The sequence below is a fragment of the Notothenia rossii genome (assembly GCF_949606895.1).
Source record: "Notothenia rossii genome assembly, chromosome: 7".
NCBI lineage: Eukaryota > Metazoa > Chordata > Actinopteri > Perciformes > Nototheniidae > Notothenia > Notothenia rossii.
In genome coordinates this window covers 28,205,435-28,227,194 of record NC_136905.1, presented here as the reverse complement: position 1 = coordinate 28,227,194, position 21,760 = coordinate 28,205,435, and the positions used below count along the sequence as shown (strand labels likewise).

Here is a 21,760-nt window from a genome sequence, read left to right as displayed (position 1 = left end):
TCACTCGTTCCTGCAAGGCCGCCTGGTTCAGAGAGTGGCCGTGGCTGGAATACATCGCGGTCAGTGATGGCATTGTGTGTGGTGTGTGCAGGTCAGCTGTCAAGCGCAAGTTGGTCGGGTCAGAACAAGCTGACAGTCCGTTTTTGAAAGATACGGGCTTTTCAAACTGGAGAAAAGCAAAGGAGAAAATCAGAGACCACGAGAAAACACGCATTCATTTAGATGCGACTCAAAGATTGGCTGCATTGAAAACTACGCCAATTAATGCGCTTTTGTCTGAGGCTGCTGCTAAAGAACAAATAACAGCCCGGAAAATGCTGGAGCTCGTTTTCAGCAGCGTGAGATTCCTGGGGCGCCAGGGACTCCCTCTGAGAGGAGCTGCAAATCGGGATGGGGTGTTGTGGCAGCTAGTGGTCGAGAGGGTACGCGCTGATCCTGACCTGCAAAACTGGATGAAGAGGAGGGACAATTGGATGTCGGGCAGCATCCAGAATGAAGTTCTGGAGCTGTTTGCCCATGACATCCAGAGGAAAATCGGAGCCAAAGCATCCGAAAGTCCTTTTTTCGGCTTAACTGCTGATGGGACCACCGACGTCAGTGGAAAAGAACAGTTCTCATGCAGTATACAATTTGCAGATGACAATCTTGAAGTCCAGAATTTCTTTCTGGGCTTTTACAACGCTCCAGACACAACCGCCGAGATGCTTTTTCTGTGCATTAAAGATGTCCTTGTTCGGCTAAATCTGCCGCTGGAGAAGCTGAAAGGCTACTGTTTTGATGGAGCCAGCAACATGTCAGGGACGTTCAAGGGAGTGCAGGCAAGATTAAAGGAAACATGTCCTGACTCCTTGTTTGTCCACTGCGCAAACCACTCTCTGGATTTAGTGTTGCAAGAAGTGGCAAAAGAAGTGCGCCTTGTTGCCGATACACTGAACTTTGTTCGGGAAGTCACAGTTGTGATTAATGATTCAGCAAAGAGAAAAACGTTATACCAGTCTCTTTTTGGATGTGGAGAAGTGATCAACCTGCTTGCCCTGTGCCCAACTCGGTGTTGCGTCAGAGTTGTGGCACTGTCACGGTTGCTGGCATGCTATGGAGAGATGCTGCAGACATTTAGGACCTTGGAGAGTGACAGGATTGTCAAGGGGGAGACGCGTGCCAAAGTGGCAGGATTGCTCAAAAAGGGCACCACTACGCGCACAGTCTTTGGTTTGTTTGCCTGCGTTACCATGTTTACGCCATGTGAATCCGTGGCTCGGTCACTGCAAGGCACCAAAGTCACAGCCCTTGGATCAATGGAAGCTGCCAAACTTCTTTGCCAGCGACTGAACACACTCAGACAAGATGACACCTTCGCTGACCTTGTGGCCAAGACCAAACAATACACAGAGCGCTACAACTTGAAGCCTCCTCATCCAGTGCGCACCAGCAAGACCCCAGCGCGTTTTCGCCATACAGCGGAGGAGGAGGAACGGGAGTTGGAGAACGAGGGTAAATAAATAGGCCTAAATAAATAAATAAATAATGCCAACAGTATTTTAAAATTAATCATAAAGCTCATCGGTCTGTAATGTTGAAAGAATGCAACAAATACGCACACAGAGCGTGCTCTCCAGCATTTGTGGACAGATTTGATCTATCCATAGAAAACGATATCATAGTTCATAATAATGTACTACATCCATGTACGCTTATTTGCGAAATTAGCCTGCAATTAATAATTCATTACAACGGTATCAACTGACTAAATAACGTATAGGCCTACTTTCATAACAAACCATATTCATAATTTGAATTTAAATTGAAAATTTAAGGTTGACCCACCCAGCTTAAATAGGCAGCCCATATGGAAACTATTTGTTGGTTGTTGTTTAACTGTTATATTTAACTATTAAAGAATATCCAAGCCTGTGGAAGAGGGAATTGTTTGAGGCCCTGGACTTGGTGCGCACAGAGGTGGAGCGGCGCTTTGACCAGGAAGGACTCCGCGTAGCTGCAGGGCGAGAGCAGGCAGTTCTACAGGCGGCCCAAGGGAAACGAGTGGATGTGGGTTCCCTGGAACTGACTTCCTTTTCAAGAGAGCAGCTAAGCCTTGAGCTGGACATCCTGAGCGACGTGTGTAGGGGACGAGAAGTGAAAACCATTCAGGATGTATTGGCCATTCTGCACACCTTGCAGCCCCAATCCCGCTCCATGCTGTCGGAAGCGGAGAGGCTCATAAAGCTCTGTCTGGCTCTGCCCATTTCTGTCGCGGCATCCGAGCGCTCGTTCTCGGCGTTGCGCAGGTTGAAAACGTGGCTGCGCAATACTATTAAGCAGGAGAGACTCACTCATTTGGCCATTATGAATGCGCATAGCGACCTTCTCGATGAATGCGATGTCTCGACCCTGCTTAAAGAATTTATCAGCAGAACAACGGAGAGAAGGTCTACTTTTGGAACAGTTTAAAAGCCCTTACGAGCGCAAAGTAAACCGTTATTTTTCTGAATGTTCCATTAGGCCTATGTTCGTAAAGGCTGTATTATTCTGTTGATTTTCTGAATGCTGTAGGCCTATGTTATCGCCTATTAGGCTACAGTATGTTCCTTAATAAAGGCTTGATTAATTCATTAATTCATTTTGTTTCATACATTTTCGTAACAATTAAGATGCTGCGTGTGTTTATGTAGCCTATATCTGTTATGTATAGGCCTAGGCTATTAGGCCTACGTGTCGAGTTCGTTAATCATTGATAGTGTGAGTTTCCCCCCCGACCCTCCCAGCAAAAATCCCGCACCCCCCCCCCCCCAGAAAATAGTTCCGACGTCCCTGTAATGACAAGGCAAAACACTGCACAGCGGCAGCAGCATTAAAGGAAAAATATCGTCTTACCTTGTGTTGGGGCTTCACAAAACTCCAAATGTAGCCTGGGGTGGCACTAATGAAGACCCTCATTAGAGCAGATACATCCACATTGTCCAAAATGTTACTATGGACATGCATCAAAGTCAGATGTGTCAGTCTCTTCTGTGTCACATTACTCTAGCTGTAGAGGTGGTGGGCTGAGGAGTAGCTGGTGGTCCACTCTTTTTATTGGGTTGTTTGTTGGAGAAAAAAATCCAAAATCTTTTTTTGCGCCTTTCTAGAAAGTTGTCACTCTGCAGTGTGTGCGTGTCGCGTCAATTACGTCACTCTCCCAAGACCTACGACCTAGATGACTCGGATTGTATTTATTTGGAAAATAAATTCAAGCCACCTGACTGATACAAATATGTACTATGACTATTATATGCTACTGTATACAGCTAATTTTATTTTAAGTAAAATCATAACTATTTTATGTAGTTAAATCATAGTTATTTAGGTGGTCACTCAGTTTTTCGAATGTACACCACTCGCCAACAGGGAGTGCTGCAGCCCCAGCACCCCTCCCGCGGCTATGTCCTCGACTCCTCCTTTCTCTCACTCGCTTCCCTTCCTTACGTCTTAGCTCCGCCTCCGTAAGATGCGAGCGAGAGACACGAGGAGGTGACGCGAGGACAGAGGAGTCTTCAGGTATTAATTGGGATTTCCTCGTTCACTCAAACGTCAAAACGACGTCTGTTAATGATGACATGTGCAAAGCTGTATCCCCTCTCATCGGGCTTAACTGAAGAACCCCTTAGAACCGGCCCATTTCTGATTCAATATTTATTTAAATGAATGAATCTTTCTCTTGTTAGTCAACGAATTCAATGTATGATGGTTGGTCCTGCTTTTGTGTTCCGTTTTGGTGTAAAATGTAGCCTATATTTAAATAAAAATTATAGTAATGTGAAAGCCTTTTAGAAATTAATTGCACGTAATAATTCCCATGGAGCTCTGAGCACTTATACATTTATGTGACGCTTTTCCACTCATCTTCCAGTTGTCAGTTTTCCTCTATTGAAATGGACCAGCTGTGAAGGTGGGGGCGGGGCTTTTATACGCGAGTAGTGAAAACACTTCCGCGTAGTCTGCTCGCGTGTATCCTCCCTTTCGTCTCCTCCCGCACCCCTCCTCCCTCACCCTTCCTTGACTCCTCCGTGTGCATTTCAGCTATTGGGACGTCCTTCAAAATGGCGTGTCTTGATCGATTTCCGGGTCAAGTCCCGGAGGAGGGGAAGAGAGGAGTCGAAGAGGGGTATTGGGATGAGGCTTCTGTCCTCGCGTCACCTCCTCGTGTCTCTTGCTCGCATCTTACGGAGGCGGAGCTAAGATGCAAGGAAGGGAAGCGAGTGAGGGAAAGGAGGAGTCGAGGAGGGGTATTGGGATGGGTCTCTTCTTTCCTCCCTGAGCTCAGGTGCTCCTGACTCCGCCTGGTTCATGTGATCCAGATCCGCCCTTATCACCCATATAAAAGGAAGGCTGAAGAAGGAAGCTTTATCTCTGGGTTTCCTGCCTGACTGAGCAGTTCTCAGTGGACTCTGGTTTAAAATGTTTGGGTCTTTATTTTGTCCATGTTCTCATGTTTAAATGTTGGCAGCTCTTGGTCCTACGACTCCTGATGTGGCAGACTTATTTTCTTTTTGCCAGTCCTATATACTCTTAAGGTTTGTTTTGATTTGTATAAGATTGTCAAGAGTATTATTGTGTGAACAGTCTCTCAGGATTGGCCTTTCGATTATATGTTTTCCTTGTGGGCGTTACAGCAAAAAGTGTTATTTTCCTTCTAATTGACATTAATGTGTAAGGTGTCATTAATGTGTGACAGGAAAGCACCACACAAGCAGTGTTAGAGGAATTATTTGTATGTAATAGTAAGAGAGACCAATACCAATTGACCAGATGTTTGGCTTGACATTTGAGGAATCTGTGAAAATGTCTCATAACAACATGTATATTGGCCCAATCCCCTTGAGTGCACTGTGAGCGTATGAATAGTCATGATGGAAGTGGAATATGATCATACAGGTTGTTTTTCTTCTCCTGTCAGTGTCTCTCACATCAACCATCAGACCAAAGCTTGACAAACATACATATTTATCATGTAAATGAAGGAAATCATACATATTCAGTCATAAACTTCTCATCTCCAAGACGTCAACATGCGCATTCCTGCACTTCTAAATACAAACAAAACCACAAAGTTCATATTACGAGCCACCAAGGAGAGGGGCTGAACCACACTCACAGATGTGGAGGGGGGTTCCCAAAGGCGAGGCTTAGTTCATTTACTTTGATGGGATGGAAAGACGGGAGCACTTCCTTCTCTACTCAGAGGTAGAACAAATGTGGCAGCTTCCATTGATTAAAATGACAATATATAAAAATGGAAGGAATAAATTGTGTAGTTGGTGTGAGATAACATCTTTAAGGACATTTTGAATATGTTTTCTCACTGTTCTCTCTGTCTTGTAAAAACAATGATAATCTAATGATCCACATGGAAGTGGTTTGGTGGTTTGTGAGCCAGTATGAGGCTGCATTGGGTCAAATATTTCAGTACACAAACACACATATGGTTCGTGTGGATATGTGACAACCAACTTGATCAAAGGATGGAGCTGTCAGTAAGTCAATCAATTCATCCCTTTGGTCTATAGTGAAGTGATGTATGTAGACACTTTTCATGGTCCCAAGGTGAGGATATTTGATCCCTTGTGAAATATCTTCACAACCATGGGATACATTCCTTGACATTTTATTAGAACAACCCTCCACTTTACACCTTAGAAGTGGTTGCAATTGCTTTGGGGACTTCATGACTTTTCATCTTGTGCCTTCACCATTTGAAACTTAGGAAACACCTGCAAACTAATGACATTCCCAACTTTCAATTAGTTTAGTTTTCATGCTAACACGTGGGGAAAGACGTTATTATTTTGAGCATGTTAGCATTTTCAGTAAAGTGTTTTTTTTATCTTTGATTCTTCATTTCATGCAGCATGAACCTTATAGACAGCCATTTGAAATAACACGAATGTAGTACATTTCATTTTCATATACAATACTTTATCTGAAGCATCCATGGTCATTCCAAAAACCCTAGGCTAAACCTTAAATGCATTTGTATTTTTACAAACATTCCTACATACCTCGGGTTTTCAGCGACCTGGCACTAATATAACGCGGATTAAGTCATATATCCTAATTAGATTGCTTTTTAGAATACATTATTAAAAAAAACAAATGCACTGTGGAAGTTTGGCTCTGTGTCAGGAAGCCATTAGAGGCTTTGTGAAGACTGGACTGAGCTGTAGACTGAAGTGTATTTATAAAAGACTTGTCAAGTTCATAATTTAATTTGCCAAGTAGTACGGCTTTGTTTTCACTCTGGCCTGAACTCAAACACAACTGATGAAGGATTTTGTGTTCTTGGTTTAGGGTTTTTTGTATCACTCTTTCGTCGTCTACACACCTGTCCTGAATCAGCCTAATAAAACCTCCCCTGCTACCAGAGTTTTCCTAGCCAGTATGAGCCAGTCATACTGCATTTCTTACAATTAGCCTCCTGTAATTTAGCTAACATACATTAGACTAGCATTAACCAAGTGGTATACAGTAGGTTTTCCTCAGCTGAAGCATCCATCAGATAAAAAAAAAAATGTGGCACCCCTTTCCTTTTCTTCAGCTATGGTCACAATAGCTTTAGGCAGCGGTATTCAAGGAACAGCTGACGCTCGTGAGATCTATTGGATCCACAGTAAAGTCAAGTCACCTGAGTTAACTTTCTGAAGGTTAAGCAATCAGTCTTAAAAGTCTCCTATTATAAAATGTTTAGGCATATATTATAGGTCTCAGATATAAACAAATATATAAAAAACCTGTCTATGAAGTGTTTTGCTCAAAATACCAAACAGATCACCCATTCTAGCCATGCCTCATACCCTTCTATGTCAGCCCTGTTAGAGAAGGGCTGATTATGGGTCCGTCGCTTTAAAAATGTTTTATTTGAAAACATTTGAAAAAAAAGAGGGGGGAACTTATGCAGGAAAATTCTACCCTGATATTCAGCTAAATGCTGCCCTGATTAAACACCATATCCTGTTCAAAACGACATCAAGGATTATTTCTGAAACAGTATATGGAGCTCAAATGCTTTTTCTCTTGCGGTTTCACCACAAGGTGAGTTCATTTTTTATTTCCTGCTCCTTACACATACTCTCTTCAGTACAGGTTAGCTCTCAGTGTTAGCGATGCTTGCTAATGTAAACAAAGACCGAAGTTTCTGTTAGGGCCGTGGGTGTAAAGCCAGCCCACATTTCCGATATTACGTTATATGGGACGCAAATCTGGATCAGCTCCGTTGTTCCCCCGTTTTAGAGATTTTTGTACGGAGGAAAAGAGAGAACACATATTTTTGTATAAAAGACATCCAAAAGTGCATTTTGCATGATAGGAGTCCTTTAACCTCTCTTAGGGCTGCTGCCTTGAGGTGTCTTGACCATCTTAAAGGTCACATGTCATGCTTTTCCGGTTATTACCCGTCCCCTTGTGTGTTATGAAGGTTTTTATGCATGTAAACGGGTCACAAACCCTCAAAGTACACCCTATAGCAAGTAAAACTCTAACACAGAAAATACCTGTCTATGCTGCCCCAGAACGCCTCGTTGGAGATTTTTCGGACCAATCCGTGGAGCTCCTCATACACTCATTTTTCAGCCCTGCCCCACATTTTAGCAGCAGCAGATGCCGCGGAAAACTGTACAAATCCCGTTTCAATAATTCCCCTCTACTCTAAAGTCGCATCTAAAACGCGATCTGATCTAGCTGTGTATATTTTGTTATTTTTTATTGTTATATTCAATCTCACTAGCTACAGGCATGTTTGAATCTTGTAAAGGGAAGATGACAGCTCTCACTGGCCACTCTGCTGTTCCTCAGCGCCGCTCCCCCTCCCTCCCGCTGAAATTATGAATGTAAGGTGTATAGTAATCCTATATAACACGGCAGGGTCCGTTACAGTTTGTTTTTATCTGATTTCAAATAAGCAAAGTCTTGGCTTTCAGAATATTAAACTTCTTTCGGCAAATTCGGATGATAAATATGCCTACAACTTTGAAGCTTGCAACGGCATAATTACAAGCGGAGAACGGAGTAATTTAACGTCACTGCAAGCATAACAGCCGGTGTTTCTCGTGAGTGTTTTCCCCGGGAAACACAATACACACAAACGCAAAAATACACAAACACACACGTATATACACGCGGCGCGGAACACTGTACAAATCCTGTTTCAATAATTCCCCTCTACTCTAAAGTCGCATCTAAAACGCGATCTGATCTAGCTGTGTATATTTTGTTATTTTTTATTGTTATATATATTCAATCTCATTAGCTACACGCATTTTTTAAGCTTGCAAAGGGAAGACCACAGCTCGCCTCTCACTGGCCACTCTGCATTCCACAGCGCCGCTCCCCCTCCCTCCCGCTGAAATTATAAATGCAAGGCATATAGTAATCATAGCAGTGGCGAGCCGTGACTTTTATACCTAGGCCCTCTGAAATAAACAAAGTCTTGGCTTTCAGAATATTAAACTTGTTTGGGCAAATTCAGATGATAAATACAGGTTTGAAGCTTGTAACGGCATAATTACAAGCGGAGAACGGAGTAACTTAAAGAGCCTGTGACACGAACCCAACAACTGTTGTGCAATGAAATAGTGGGCTACTAGTAATCTCGAACCGTTAGTTTAAAAAAGAAAAAGCGATACCGTTCCGATAAATATCAATAATTTCGAACATCGCGGGAAAATTCCTTCGACTCATTTTGAGGTTTTGGGGGAAGCCGGAAGTGACGTCAATGCCGGAACGCTTCACTGTGCGGCGAGAGAGCCAAACACGGACAAAGTGTGTTGTCATGCGTAGAAATGGTGAATTACTGAGTTGAGGCACGTTAATAACGTTTTAATGAAGTTGACTACATTATATTCATATTTGTCAGTGCTTTCATGTCAATCCGGCGAACATAAACATAAATGATCTTGGTGAAGATGATGATTAAATTAGGATAAAAAATCGGTAGTGAGAGCTGCTGAATTTCCTCCCGTCGGATGTGATATAAAAACAAATCGATTATTTTTGTAGTTGTAAGTGGAGGAAACTACATTTATTAGTGCTTTCATGTCAATTCGGCGAACATATGATACATTAAATGATCGTGAGGATGATGATTTAAAAATATTTAGTTTGAGCCGGTCTGCATTTCCTGATGAGAAAACAAACCTTAGCTTTTTGTAGTTGCAGTCAGTGGTGTAGTGGGCGTTGGACGCGGGGGTACGCCGTACCCCCACTTATTTGAAGCATGATTTCTTTTTTTAATAGTCTAATACATCTAAAATCATTGCCAGTGTTATCAGTTGCAAGTGTGTGTTTGTTGTAATAATGACGAAAACATAATAGGCAGATTTCACAGTAATTATAATAAAAACGTAGCTCAAGCATTTATGCAACTTGATTTGAAGCGTGTGTGTGTGAGGGGCAGAACTGTGTGTGTAGGGTGACCAGGTGTCCCGCACTGTGCGGGACTGCACACACAGCATTTTTATTATTTGTCCCGCGTCCCACACATTGAGACTATGTCCCGCATTTGAGTGATAGTCGCGCAGAAAGGCCGGATCGGTTCGCTGACAGCCGGCACCGCCCTTTATTATTATATTGTCTAAACGGCATCATGTAAGTTGCGCTGACAGGCGACACAGAGGTCCCCAAGCCCCCCCCCCGTTGACAGTTCACGAGCGCGTCCATAGTGTCTCCCGTCCACCCACCACCCCATCCACCCAGTAAAAACATCCCCACTACACCACTGGTTGTAGTAGTACACCAACATGGATTAAACGTGTGTTTTTTTCCCCCACAATGTTGGGGAAATTAATGGATAAAATGCACGGATTATTATTATTATTATTCCCACTCCGATCGGGACACTAGGTCCACCGTTTCCCCGCAGCGAGGCTCCCCCCGTTGACAGTTTACGTGGGCTGGGCTGGGTGCAGTGGCGGACTGGCCATCGGGACGAATCCCGATGGGCCGGTACCGAAGTGGGCCGGTCGGATAAGTCACTAGCACATCCCCCACTCCCCCCGTTGACAATTTACTAGCGGTACCGAAGTGGGCCGGTCGAGATTCCCGGGCTGATTTTTAGTCCCAGTCCACCACTGGCTACATGACCGTATGATCGCCCATATTGACGCACCTAATTCCTAAACTTCTAACAGATACAACATAAACCGATCCTTCAGCCTCATATGAGCTCTCAGACACGTTCAAAATTAAACTGTCATCGCTGTCTGAGCTTGCTGCTGTGTGCCCCATCGTGCGTTTACATGCAGATGCTGGGATCCTGAACGGTGCAGCTGGAGCGCTGTGCCCGCAATGACGTCACACATAATTTGGCGGGACTTGAAGAATCCCCGAGAAGATCTAGAAAATTGTCAACATTGAAGGGCAGATTAATGGTTATCAAAGTACAAATATCCAAAATCAGTTCAGTAACGGTTTTCAAGGGGACAATATTTACTCAAATTGATGGGTTTGGATGATGGGGGAAACTCGTGTCACAGGCTCTTTAACGTCACAACATGCATAACAGCCGGTGTTTCCCGTGAGTGCAGTAATCCAAACGAAAATATCTTCCCTCCGTAGTATTTTGATCATTTGCTCCGCTAATAATCAATCAGATCGATGGATTCCAGAGAAGAGGAAACTTTAAAGGCCTTTTTCTCAAAATGATGACTCTGTAACAGTCATTATATAATGTGACATATTTTGCTTAATATTTGGAGTACAAAAACAATCCTGATATCATTCGAAAGCTAGGAATCAAAATGTGTCTTCGGGTCAATATGCGACTGATTTCGAAGGAGCAGGTCACTTTGCATATAGGTAAAATAAAGCAGGCAGACATAACAGGAAGAATATGTACATTTTAACCCAATCGGCATAGAGAACCGCAGTGACGCGCGTCCAAAAAAAAGTTAGCATTTGTAGCACTTCCGGTTCCTTCGTCAAAAATCAATGCATTTTTTCCATAGGGTTTTGGAAAATAGCTCGAAATAAGGTCTGTGGTTGACACAAATTTAAGAGATGAGTCACGTTTTGTTCTACGACATTAAATACATCAGCAGTGACCCCACTGGTGATTTTTGAAGAGTCTACGTGTCTGAAAAACGATGGTTGTTACCGAGTGGCTGAATAGGACTACAGAAATTGTCGAGGCCGTTGTACGTCATTACGCCTAACACGTAAACACTCCCGCTAAGTTTGTTTTCCCCTGTGTTCTGCTTGCCTATCTTTAGTATCTGTATATCTATATCTGACCATTAGAATCTGTATTTTTGAAATTGTCGTTTTTAACACCGTAGTTTTACAAATTATAGAATAATTAATTGCCAGTGTTTTCCAATTTTACTCGGCAGTTCGTTTCGTTAGCTAACGTTAGCTAAAGCTAGCGCTACTAGTTAGCTACGCAATGGTTTGTTGCTTTGCTCCGGGTTGCAGCCACAGGTCTTCGCATGAAACGTGCTTGTTCTATCGTTTCCCGGACAATGTTTTCCAAAGGAGAGTCTGGATTTGTGCCATGAGGTAAGCTGACGTTACATTTTTGTCCATGTCACGGTGAAATGTAAATGATGGGTAGTGACTGTATCGCCGTTTTAGAGATGGCGCTGCTGAAAAGACCGCAACATAAGTAAAGATAATGAATACATCCTATTAAACCCTGTGTGGCTTATATGATAAGTCTAATTAGTACAAGCAGCATAACGTTTCACCATGTAACTAAAGATTGTAGTCAGGGAAATCAGTTTGACATATTGAACTAATAACAAATCACCTCTGGCTGGCAGAGAACTCTCTGCTCCATAGCTTCTCTTGGACGTAAAATCACATGTACATTTTACATTTATATTCAATTTAATATTCCATCCCTCACATACTTTTGTATATATAATAACTTATATTTTGTTTTTCTTGTTATGCTGCTGCAACACAAACATTTCCCAAATTGGGATCAATACAGTAATATCTTATCTTAATTAATAAAGAAATATAACTATTATAATTAGTGTAGCAGCTGACTTCTATTTTCAATATGGATTAATCGACCATTTATTTCTTTAGTTCAATTTTCCTCTATAAAAATGTCAAAATAGTGAAAATGTTCACGAGACTTGTCAAAGTGCAAGGTTTTGTTTTAGCCTATGTACTGTATGTCTTAATGCTCTTACAGTATATGTGACGGTGTGACTTCCATGAAACTAATATTTTATATCTTCCCAACAGACGAGCTGACAGAAAACCTAACACTCTAACAACCACAACATTGCAAAGGCGAGTAAATGTAAATTAAAAACAATTCACAATTTTTTTATTTCTTCTTCCTTGCAGTGAGGTGAAGCTGACCTTGCACTTGGTGCCAGTAAGGATGTTCCTCACGCAGGCTGAATGTTTCTCCTTCCTTACTGACACAGAAGCCCTTGATTCACCTCTGGCTGGCAGAGAACTCTCTGCTCCATAGCTTCTCTTGGATGTAAAATCCAAGATGGCAGCACGTTGATTTGTTTTCTGTCTCTGTTATTGTTTGTCTCATCCTCGTTCTTCTTGTGCATACTAACATTTTATAATTTTTATTTAGCTTTTTAGACCCGTTTTTAAATTGGTCTGCTGCGCTTTTAAAAACGTTTTAAAAGCTTGAGTTTTTGGGCTGTTTTGTGCCGGTGCCTCGCTGTGACTGGATTGTTTGCTCTCTGCCTGAGCTTTCGCTCCTTCGGACTCTGGATTGCTGTCTGTCCTGCCGTGCTGTCGGGGGCTGATGCACCTGAGCTGCGGTTCCACCTGAGCTGCGGATCCTGAATTGGGTGTGTTAAGGCACTATGTTGCCTAAACTACCCTTGTGTTCGCTTTCTTCCTGGGATTAATTGTCAGACCGCATGTCGGCAAAACTGACGGATTGCCTCCCAGCAATATCTCTATTCACTTCGGACTTTCAGATGGTGGAACCTCTGGAGCGCTGACTCCATCGGATAGTTTTTACCAAAAGCTGATGTTTCATGGCACGAAATGCGCTCTCCCCTTTGCCCTTTTTACTCTGGACTCGCTAATATCGAAGGATCGGAGCAGCCCCGCCCCCCCGAGGAGCGACGCGTCCAGAGCCCATGTGAAAAAATCATCTTCCAGACTGTTATTATTGTTACTGCTACTACTCTCTGGTAACGTTAACATTAACCCTGGTCCTGAGTGTTTCTCTGCTTCCTTGCATCATTTGCCAACTCCGAATGAGTTTAGCTGTAGGCAAGGATTGGGTTTTCTGCATGTTAATGCTAGAAGCCTAGTGCCCAAATTAGATGTTTTCAAGAACTGGTTTTTGGTTGCTAAACCTGATATTGTTGTAGTTTCTGAAACCTGGTTAAAACCGTCTGTCACTGACACTGTTATTCACATTGATGGATATAATGTATTCAGAACGGATCGTAAGGGCAGAGCTGGTGGTGTTGCAATATACACTGCTGAGAAACTACAGTGCTCAGTCCTTCACTCAATTTCAATTCCAAAGCAATTTGAGTTGCTAGCAGTCCAAATAACTATAGCAAATGCTCCTCTCACTGTTATTGGCTGTTATAGGTCTCCATCGGCCATTATGGATGCAACTACTAGCCTTACTGAATTGTTGTCTATGTTTTCTTCTGAAATCATATTAATGGGTGATTTAAATTGGGACTGGTTGAGTGATAAATCTTCACAGTTTAAGCAGGTTTGTGATTCTTTGAACTTAACTCAGCTTATTGATAGTCCCACTAGAATAAACCCTGCCAAACCCAATAACGATACCCTTATAGATGTCATTCTAACAAATGCAGCTCATAAGTATGTGTCTGTTGGTGTTTTTCCTAATGATATCAGTGACCATTGCACTATTGCTTGCGTTAGGAGCACTAAGTTGCCCAAAGCCAAGGGCCTTATTGTCCTCAGGCGTTGCTTCAAACACTTCTCTGAGCAGGTTTTCCTACACGATCTGGCGGAGGTTAAATGGCACTTCATAGCGTTAATTCCATCTGTCGATGTTGCCGTCCTATTTTTTATTGATCACTTTTTATCGATTATTAATAGACATGCCCCCCTTAGAAAATTCAGAGTCAAGAATAGGAACACTCCATGGTTTACTAGAGAACTATCTGATGTAATTCATGATCGAAATAAGCAATGGTCTTTAGCTAGAAAGTCTAACACTAGTGATGACTGGCTTCTTTTTCGTGTCCTCAGAAATAAATGTTCAGCCCTTATTAAAAAAGCTAAAGCTGATTACTATCTGAGCTTGACCACTGATTGTTTTAATGACCATTCTAAGTTCTGGAAAACAATTAAATCACTTCAGAACAAGAAGGTTTCTAGTTTTCCACAAAAACTGAAAGTCAGTGATTCTTTTATATCAGATTCTGATGGTATGTCTAATGCTTTCAATGCTCACTTCAAAAAGGCTGGTCACATTTTTGGTGAGCAAAGTCATGACTCTCTAAATGGTCGTACTCACAGCCCTAGTCAAGAGATGAGCTCCCCTGTTTTTGATTTTGCTTCTTTCTCGGTCTCTGAAGTCTTACAGGGTTTGCACTCAATTGATCCTAAAAAGTCTGCCGGGCCTGACGGCCTCGACCCATTCTTTTTTTAAATTGCAGCTCAGATTATAGCACAACCAGTAACTGATATTTTTAATCTCTCCCTGTCCACTCACACACTGCCAGCTTTGTGGAAGCAAGCTCTGGTATCGCCCCTCTTGAAAGCTGGTGATCCCACTGAGTTAAATAATTATCGTCCTATCTCAAATCTTTCTGTGTTATCAAAGATTCTTGAGTCCCTAGTTTCTACTTAGCTAAAACTTTTTTTAAATTCACACAACATCCTTAACCCTATGCAATCTGGATTCAGATCAAAGCACAGTACTGTGACTGCCAGTCTGAAAGTCTTAGATGATATCAAGGCTGCTTTGGATAACAAATCTGTTTGTGTTGCATTGTTTATTGACCTAGCCAAAGCATTTTATACTGTAGATCACCACATTATGTCTAATGTTATGTTGGTGTCTCGTTTCGGTCATAATGCCATTTGCTGGTTTCAGAGTTATCTAACCGACCGTACTCAATGCGTCAGGTTGGGTAGCACTGTCTCTGACCCTGTCACCTTGGAGAAGGGCGTTCCACAGGGCTCTATTTTGGGGCCTTTGCTCTTTTTATTATATGTAAACAATATTTGTAGTCAGATGCAATTTTCTACCTATCATATGTATGCTGATGATACTATTGTATATTCATGTGCTCCTTCTCTGGATATGGCCGTTTCCAATTTAAAATCTGAGTTTATCACGCTGCAGCATGCACCTCTTGATTCCAAACTGCTTTTGAACAGTAAGAAAACCAAAGCAATGCTTTTTGCTCCCAAGTCAGCGTCCTCTTGCCTCTCCATTGACACCCTTGATGGCATCTCTGTTGAGTTTGTTGATACCTACAAATATCTTGGCTTTTGGTTGGACAGTAATCTGAACTTCAAACACCATATCGAAGTTCTAACAAAGAAATTGAAATTCACTCTTGGCTTCCTTTACAGACTTAAATGTTGTTTTTCAACTTCATCCCGTAAAAGGTTGGTCTCTGGCTTATTCCTGTCCCAGCTGGACTATGGTGACACCATTTATAGATTTGCCTGTCCCACTGTCTTGGCCAACCTTGACCCACTCTACCATGCTGCACTGCGTTATATATCAAATGCACCCTATAGGACTCATCATTGCACACTGTATAGCCTAACTGGATGGTCCTCACTCACTATGCGTAGGATGCAGCATTGGTTTTTATTCATATATAAAGCCATTTTAGGAAAGCTTCCACTCTACATATGTGCCAGATTTGCTCCAGTTTGTGACTTTTACAACCTCAGATCCAGTGCCTGGATACGGTTCCAGGTTCCTGCTGTGCGGACTGAGGCTGGAAAAATGAGTCTCTTTTATTATGGTCCTTGGTCTTGGAATGACCTTCAATCACGCCTCAAACTGACGGCACTTGTCTCTATAGCCTGTTTTAAATTGAAGTTGTCAGAAGTCCTTACCACTAGCTGCTCTTGCAGTAATAAGTAGTGCCTTTCTTACTGTCCTAATGTGCACAATGTAGTAAATGCTTTTTTCGTCTTTTGTTTTCTTAGTTATGTCCTCTGTATTTTATATGTTTGTGTTATGTGTTATGTGTAACGTTGCTGCCTTCTTGGCCAGGTCAGCATTGTAAATGAGATTTTATCTCAATGCTTTTTATCTGGTTAAATAAAATAAAAAATAAAAATGTGCAATGCTTCACTAATTGTCATTTCCCTGGCTCCGTAGGGACACTTTACCTCCAGCACAGCGGAAGACCCTACCAGACCATCTGGAGATGCCCCCAACAATCCTGAGCCACAAACCTGACTCATGGACCTGCATCTGGGTTGCAGTGGTGAATGCCCTGACGCCCTCACATTCATTCATAGTCCCCCACTGTACAGACAAAACACCATCAAGGGCCTGTTGTTGCCCTTGCACCCTGGCAATAAGGGAAGCAGTCACACGCTTTAACCTCAGGACAGCTCCAAAGTTGCTGGCAGTCAACCTTCCTTTCCTGAACAAATGCCAGTTTGGGTTGGTTCGCTGACCAGTGGTAGCCACCTGAATTGCCCTCTGTTGCTCTTCAGACAATGCCATGCTTGCCACAATTGCCTCAGGTCCCTGATGCCCAACAGATTTGATAATTTCAGGAACAGTAAGCTGCAGTGTTCCTCTTCTGGCTCGGGGGAGAGAAGCCAAGAAATTCCTGAGAACCTGACCCCGAGTCTGTCCCTCAGCCAGTCACGATCTTCGGAGGTGGGCTCTCTTGTCAGCGGGTTAAATTAGTTATTGGTTGGAGGAAATAGCTCCTCCACTGAATGCGTACGTTTAGCTGCCTTTGGCTTCTTCCACTGACAGGGGGTGTCAATGCAGCTGAAATTGTGGATGGCAAAGATGGCTAATGCAGCCGCATGACTGCATTCTCCATATTGGCATTCACATTTTGTGGAGAGAATTCCCTCTTCTCCTGTAGATACCTGTGGTGGTGGGATTGTTTTATTATTTAAATTATATTTACATTTGTAATGCCTTCCCAATTATCCCTTTAATTGTTTATAGCCTACTGTATGTTTATTTCATGGATATTTCTGTGTTTTCTGGTGTGTAATATTTGTAATCTTGGGGCCTCTTCTCTTTAACGTCTACATGCTACCACTGGCTCAGATAATGAAGAACAACAAAATAAGTTACCATAGCTATGCGGATGACACACAAATTTACGTAACCATTTCACCAGGAGACTCTGCTCCAATTCAAACACTGAGTAAGTGCATTGAACAAATCAATGACTGGATGTGTCAGAACTTTCTCCAATTAAACAAAGATAAAACTGAGGTAATGGTCTTTGGAGCCAAGGCAGGACGCTTAAAAGTTAGCGCTGAGCTTCAGTCTTCAATGTTCAAAACAACAGATAAAGCCAGAAATCTAGGTGTAGTCATGGACTCTGACCTGAGTTTCAAAAGTCACATTAAAACAGTTACTAAATCAGCTTACTATCACCTAAAGAACATATCTAGGATTAAACGACTAATGTCACAGCAGGATTTGGCAAAACTCGTCCATGTTTTTATCTTCAGTAGACTGGACTACTGCAATGGTGTCTTCACAGGTCTCACTAAAAAATCTGTTAGAAAGCTTCAGCTGATTCAGAACGCCGCTGCTCGAGTCCTCTCTAACACTAAGAAAGTGGATCACATCACTCCTGTTCTGAAGTCTTTACACTGGCTTCCTGTGTGTCAAAGAATAGATTTCAAAATACTGCTGCTGGTTTATAAAGCACTGAATGGTTTAGGCCCAAAATACATTTCTGACCTCCTGCTAAATTATGAACCATCCAAATCTCTCAGGTCTTCAGGGATTGGTCAGCTTTCTGTCCCAAGAGTCAGAACTAAACATGGTAAAGCAGCGTTTGGTTATTATGCTCCAAATATCTGGAACAAACTCCCAGAAAGCTGCATGTCCGCTGCAGGTCCGCTGCAACTCTTACTACTTTTAAATCCAGGCTGAAGACTTTTCTTTTTGTCGCTGCTTTTAATTGAACTATTCATATCTTAGACTGCACTGTAACTTTTATCCATGTATTTTTTCTTTTAATGTTTATTTTATTAGCTTTTCTTTTTAATGACTGATTTTAAATGCCATTTTCTTAATGTCTTTCATTTTTTGTAAAGCACTTTGAATTGCCTTGTGTTGAAAAGTGCTATATAAATAAACTTGCCTTGCCTAATAAAGATTTCATGTGACCCATAAAATGGATTTGTTGATAGGAATTAATGTGAATAAATTAACTCTAGGTTAACGGTACTCTTGCTATCACTACTCACTGACACTATAAACCTTGTCCCTCATGATAGCCCTGACAACACCGGTAAGCACACCTTCATCTAGGCGGCACTGTTTTACGTGTCCTGACTTGTAGTGGTTCTCTCCTATCTACACTCTTGTCATCTTTGTAAAACGATATCAGACTGCTAATTGACACAGCCATGACTTCTAGTTAAATCCAGTGTGGCTAAAATGAAAAGCTTTGTTAAAATATGCAAGCGCGCGAAAGTCAAAGTCAGCTTTATAGTCAAAAATTCTACATGTGTTATACATCCAGAAATATCTAAATATCGTTTCCCACAGTGTGACATGTAGGCTATACATAAAACAAAACAAAAAAGGCCTAGATAAACGTGATATACATTAAACAAAACAAAAAGGGCCTAGATAACCGGGGTATACAGTTTAAAATGTTAATATATTTAAAGTGTTCAAAGTGCCGTTTCAGTTCAAGTCAGTTGAAACGATCTTAAGTTGGCGTGGCGTTGAAGTCGTGCGACCCTGCTGCTGTACTGGCTTGTAGTTCGTCTATAGCATAACGTTAGCATTTTGCTTCTGGCGACTAGATTTATGATTCAAAAATTGTAAAAGTAGGGTTGACATGTGGAGATTATCTGGCTGAACAAAACGTGATCCCTCTCTTGAATGTATGTCAACCACAGACCTTATTTCGAGCTATTTTCCAAAATCCTATGGAGAAATTGCATTGGTTTTTGACGAAGGAACCGGAAGAAGTTTACTTCCGGGTTTTATGACGCGTCACTGCGGTTCTCTATTGTCACACCATTCACCATTCAAATGTATCCATGTAAATTACAACCAATAAAAAAAGCTTAGATTTGTTTATTTGTTACATTGTTTACTTTATTTGTTACGTTGTTCTGTGTGTGTCAGCCGTTAACCTAGATAGAAAGAATATACAATTGCAAACATGTCAGAAGAACCAGCGCAGAAGAAAAGTAAATGCAGTCAATCTAAACTTAAATTTAACAACTGGAAGGTCACATCCCTGACATCCACATCTCCGGAGCCTGGACCTTCTTCAATCATAGAAACAGTGAAGCCAGAGGAACCCAGCAGCTCTGCGGCCGCAGAAACTGTCAAAACCGCCGCCGCCCCCACCGCTGCCGTTGAACCGAAACAAGCTGGTTCCGACTGCATGGAGATTTGCTGTCGGGACATTGAGGCGGGTAAAGCTGTATAGCTAACTGTGGGGGAAAAGGAGACCGCTAGTAGATTATTTGGGCGAATGTGGCGGTGTGGTGCTCGGGTAAAAGCTCGGTTTGCTGATAACGCCACCTGGGGGAGTTTTGCCCCCAGGAAATTACTAAAAACTAAAGTTATCCAATTTAATAAAAGGCAATCAGGTTCGTTTGAACACCACAGGCAGAGACAGTGTAAAGGATATTACAACAATAGTTATTTTATTTATACATAGTTACATTTCTAATAATAAACACAATGCTCTAAAAGTTCTCCAGGGAGGAGGGAGAAGGACAGTGTTGGGGCTTACCAAGGCGGCAATTAACAAAACGGGGAGGAAGGGGTCAAATCAAAATCACCCGTGACACTGCACACCAAACAAAACGGACACATGAAGAACACCACCACAAGGGATTGGGTTTGCCACCTCGAGCCCACAGCACCTGTCCGGCACAAGAGAAACAGTTAAAAATCAGCAAGACTATAAAACTCGGTTGGAGAAAGATCAACAAAAAGAAAACAACTAAAGTAAACCAAATCTAAATAACCGTAAACAACAAACATGAGTAAACTAATTAAACCAAACGTTAACAAAAGAAAATAAACAAAATCACACAATTAACAAAATATTATAAATGTACTCAAAACATTGGATGCACAAAACAGATAATCAAAAGGAATCAACTAAAACAATAAGTGTCCTTGCTATTGCGTGACAGTCCAACACGGAGTAGACAGGGCCTGTCAATTCTACGACGCCACAGCACGGTGCGAAAGCTCGCCGAGCCAAAACAGCAGGAAGGGGGGGGGGGGAATGATGACCCGAGGTGGGGAGAGTGGTTACGGCGCCCCAACTTTTTCAGCTAGGCACTGAGGAGAATGTTTATGGCACCCCTGGAAAGAGATTTAAAATGACTCGTGAATACTTAAGTTTATTGAATGAAAAGTTATCTATGGGGAAATTCATACAGCCTGTGCGGTCAGTTGCAGCCACAGAGCCCACAGGGAAGGGAGGGAGAGACTCAACAATCCCACGGCCAAATCCCACTGTGACATGAATAACAGTCAATACACCAGAGGAACTAAGCTGAAGGTGAGACAACGGCAACTCACCAATAGTTGCAACACAGCAAGGCCAGGGAGCCTCCGGCGGAGCAAATCCTCCTCAAAAGCACCGAGCGCCAGCTGCGCTAAGACAGAGTAGTGTCAAGCCGGGTGTTGCTTGTGTTCATGAATAAATGACAGAATGCAAGATGGTTTACCTGTCTGGTAGAGAGTGTGATGCGCGAGCAGCCACGCCAAACAACCTACGCGGCCACGCTAGGCTGAAGCCACAACGGAGAAGCAAAGGAGGAGGGAGCAGATTTGTCACCTCCACTTAAATAGCAGGTGCGCTGGCATAGTGCCAAGTAGCGTCACAGAGGGAGGAGACATCCGGTCACACAAAGAGAAGGTAGGCTACTTCAACGCAGAATGGTACAAAAACAGAGAGTGGTTAATTCTTTGCAAAACCACTAAACGATAGTGAAAAATTACGATGTTAACAACCTCATGATAACCTCTTTTTTTTTTTTTACTTAGGATCATACCTGTGTTTAGTCTAGAAAAAGGTAAATATGTGCATTTTATAATAAAGTTGTGTATATTTACAGACTGTTGCAAAAACTAAGAAGCTTATAAACATCAAGTTTAAAACTAAAAGAGCTTTACAAAAAGTAACACAATTAAAGATGTTTGGAGTTTTATTTGAGTTATTCATTTACATTTTTTGTCAGAGAGATGCTGATTTGAAACCGTTGTTACATACAGTTACGGCATTTCCTGTTTCTGGCGGATAGAGGGGAGTTTGTCCCAAAGCTTGCTGCTGTATTTACTCCCTCCATCTGACACTCCGTCACGGAGGGGGAGTGTGTAGGGGTAGGGTGTTGGGCGTGGTTTGGGATTGGGCCATACACACGCACTTTTTTTGGCCCCCCCACTTCTAAAATGAATCCGACGCGCCTGGTGCTGCAGCCCCCTCAGCGCAACAACTTTATCATAAGGCTAAACAGGAAAACACAACATGTTTCCGAATCACTTATATCCATAAACCGTTAAAAATAATAATATATATATATATATATATATATATATATCTGGGGTTTCTCTTGATCATATAACTGTTTTAGAGACAGT

The 21,760-nt window shown here is 42.2% G+C and overlaps 2 long non-coding RNA genes across 2 annotated transcripts in view; both read right to left on the bottom strand.

Annotated features, from left to right (window-relative positions):
- Positions 1 to 3,014, bottom strand: part of LOC307047016 — a 228,609-nt gene extending 225,595 nt beyond the window's left edge. The window contains exon 1 of the long non-coding RNA XR_013810315.1: positions 2,872 to 3,014. This is a non-coding gene — a long non-coding RNA (uncharacterized lncRNA). The remainder of the gene's footprint in view (positions 1 to 2,871) is intronic.
- Positions 3,015 to 19,780: 16,766 nt separating this feature from the next.
- LOC307012918 lies at positions 19,781 to 20,955 on the bottom strand. Its single transcript, XR_013800769.1, has 3 exons — positions 20,848 to 20,955; positions 20,699 to 20,770; positions 19,781 to 20,479 (listed from the first exon to the last, which is right to left on the bottom strand). It is a non-coding gene; the product is annotated as an uncharacterized lncRNA (long non-coding RNA).
- Between the last annotated feature and the right edge of the window lie 805 nt (positions 20,956 to 21,760).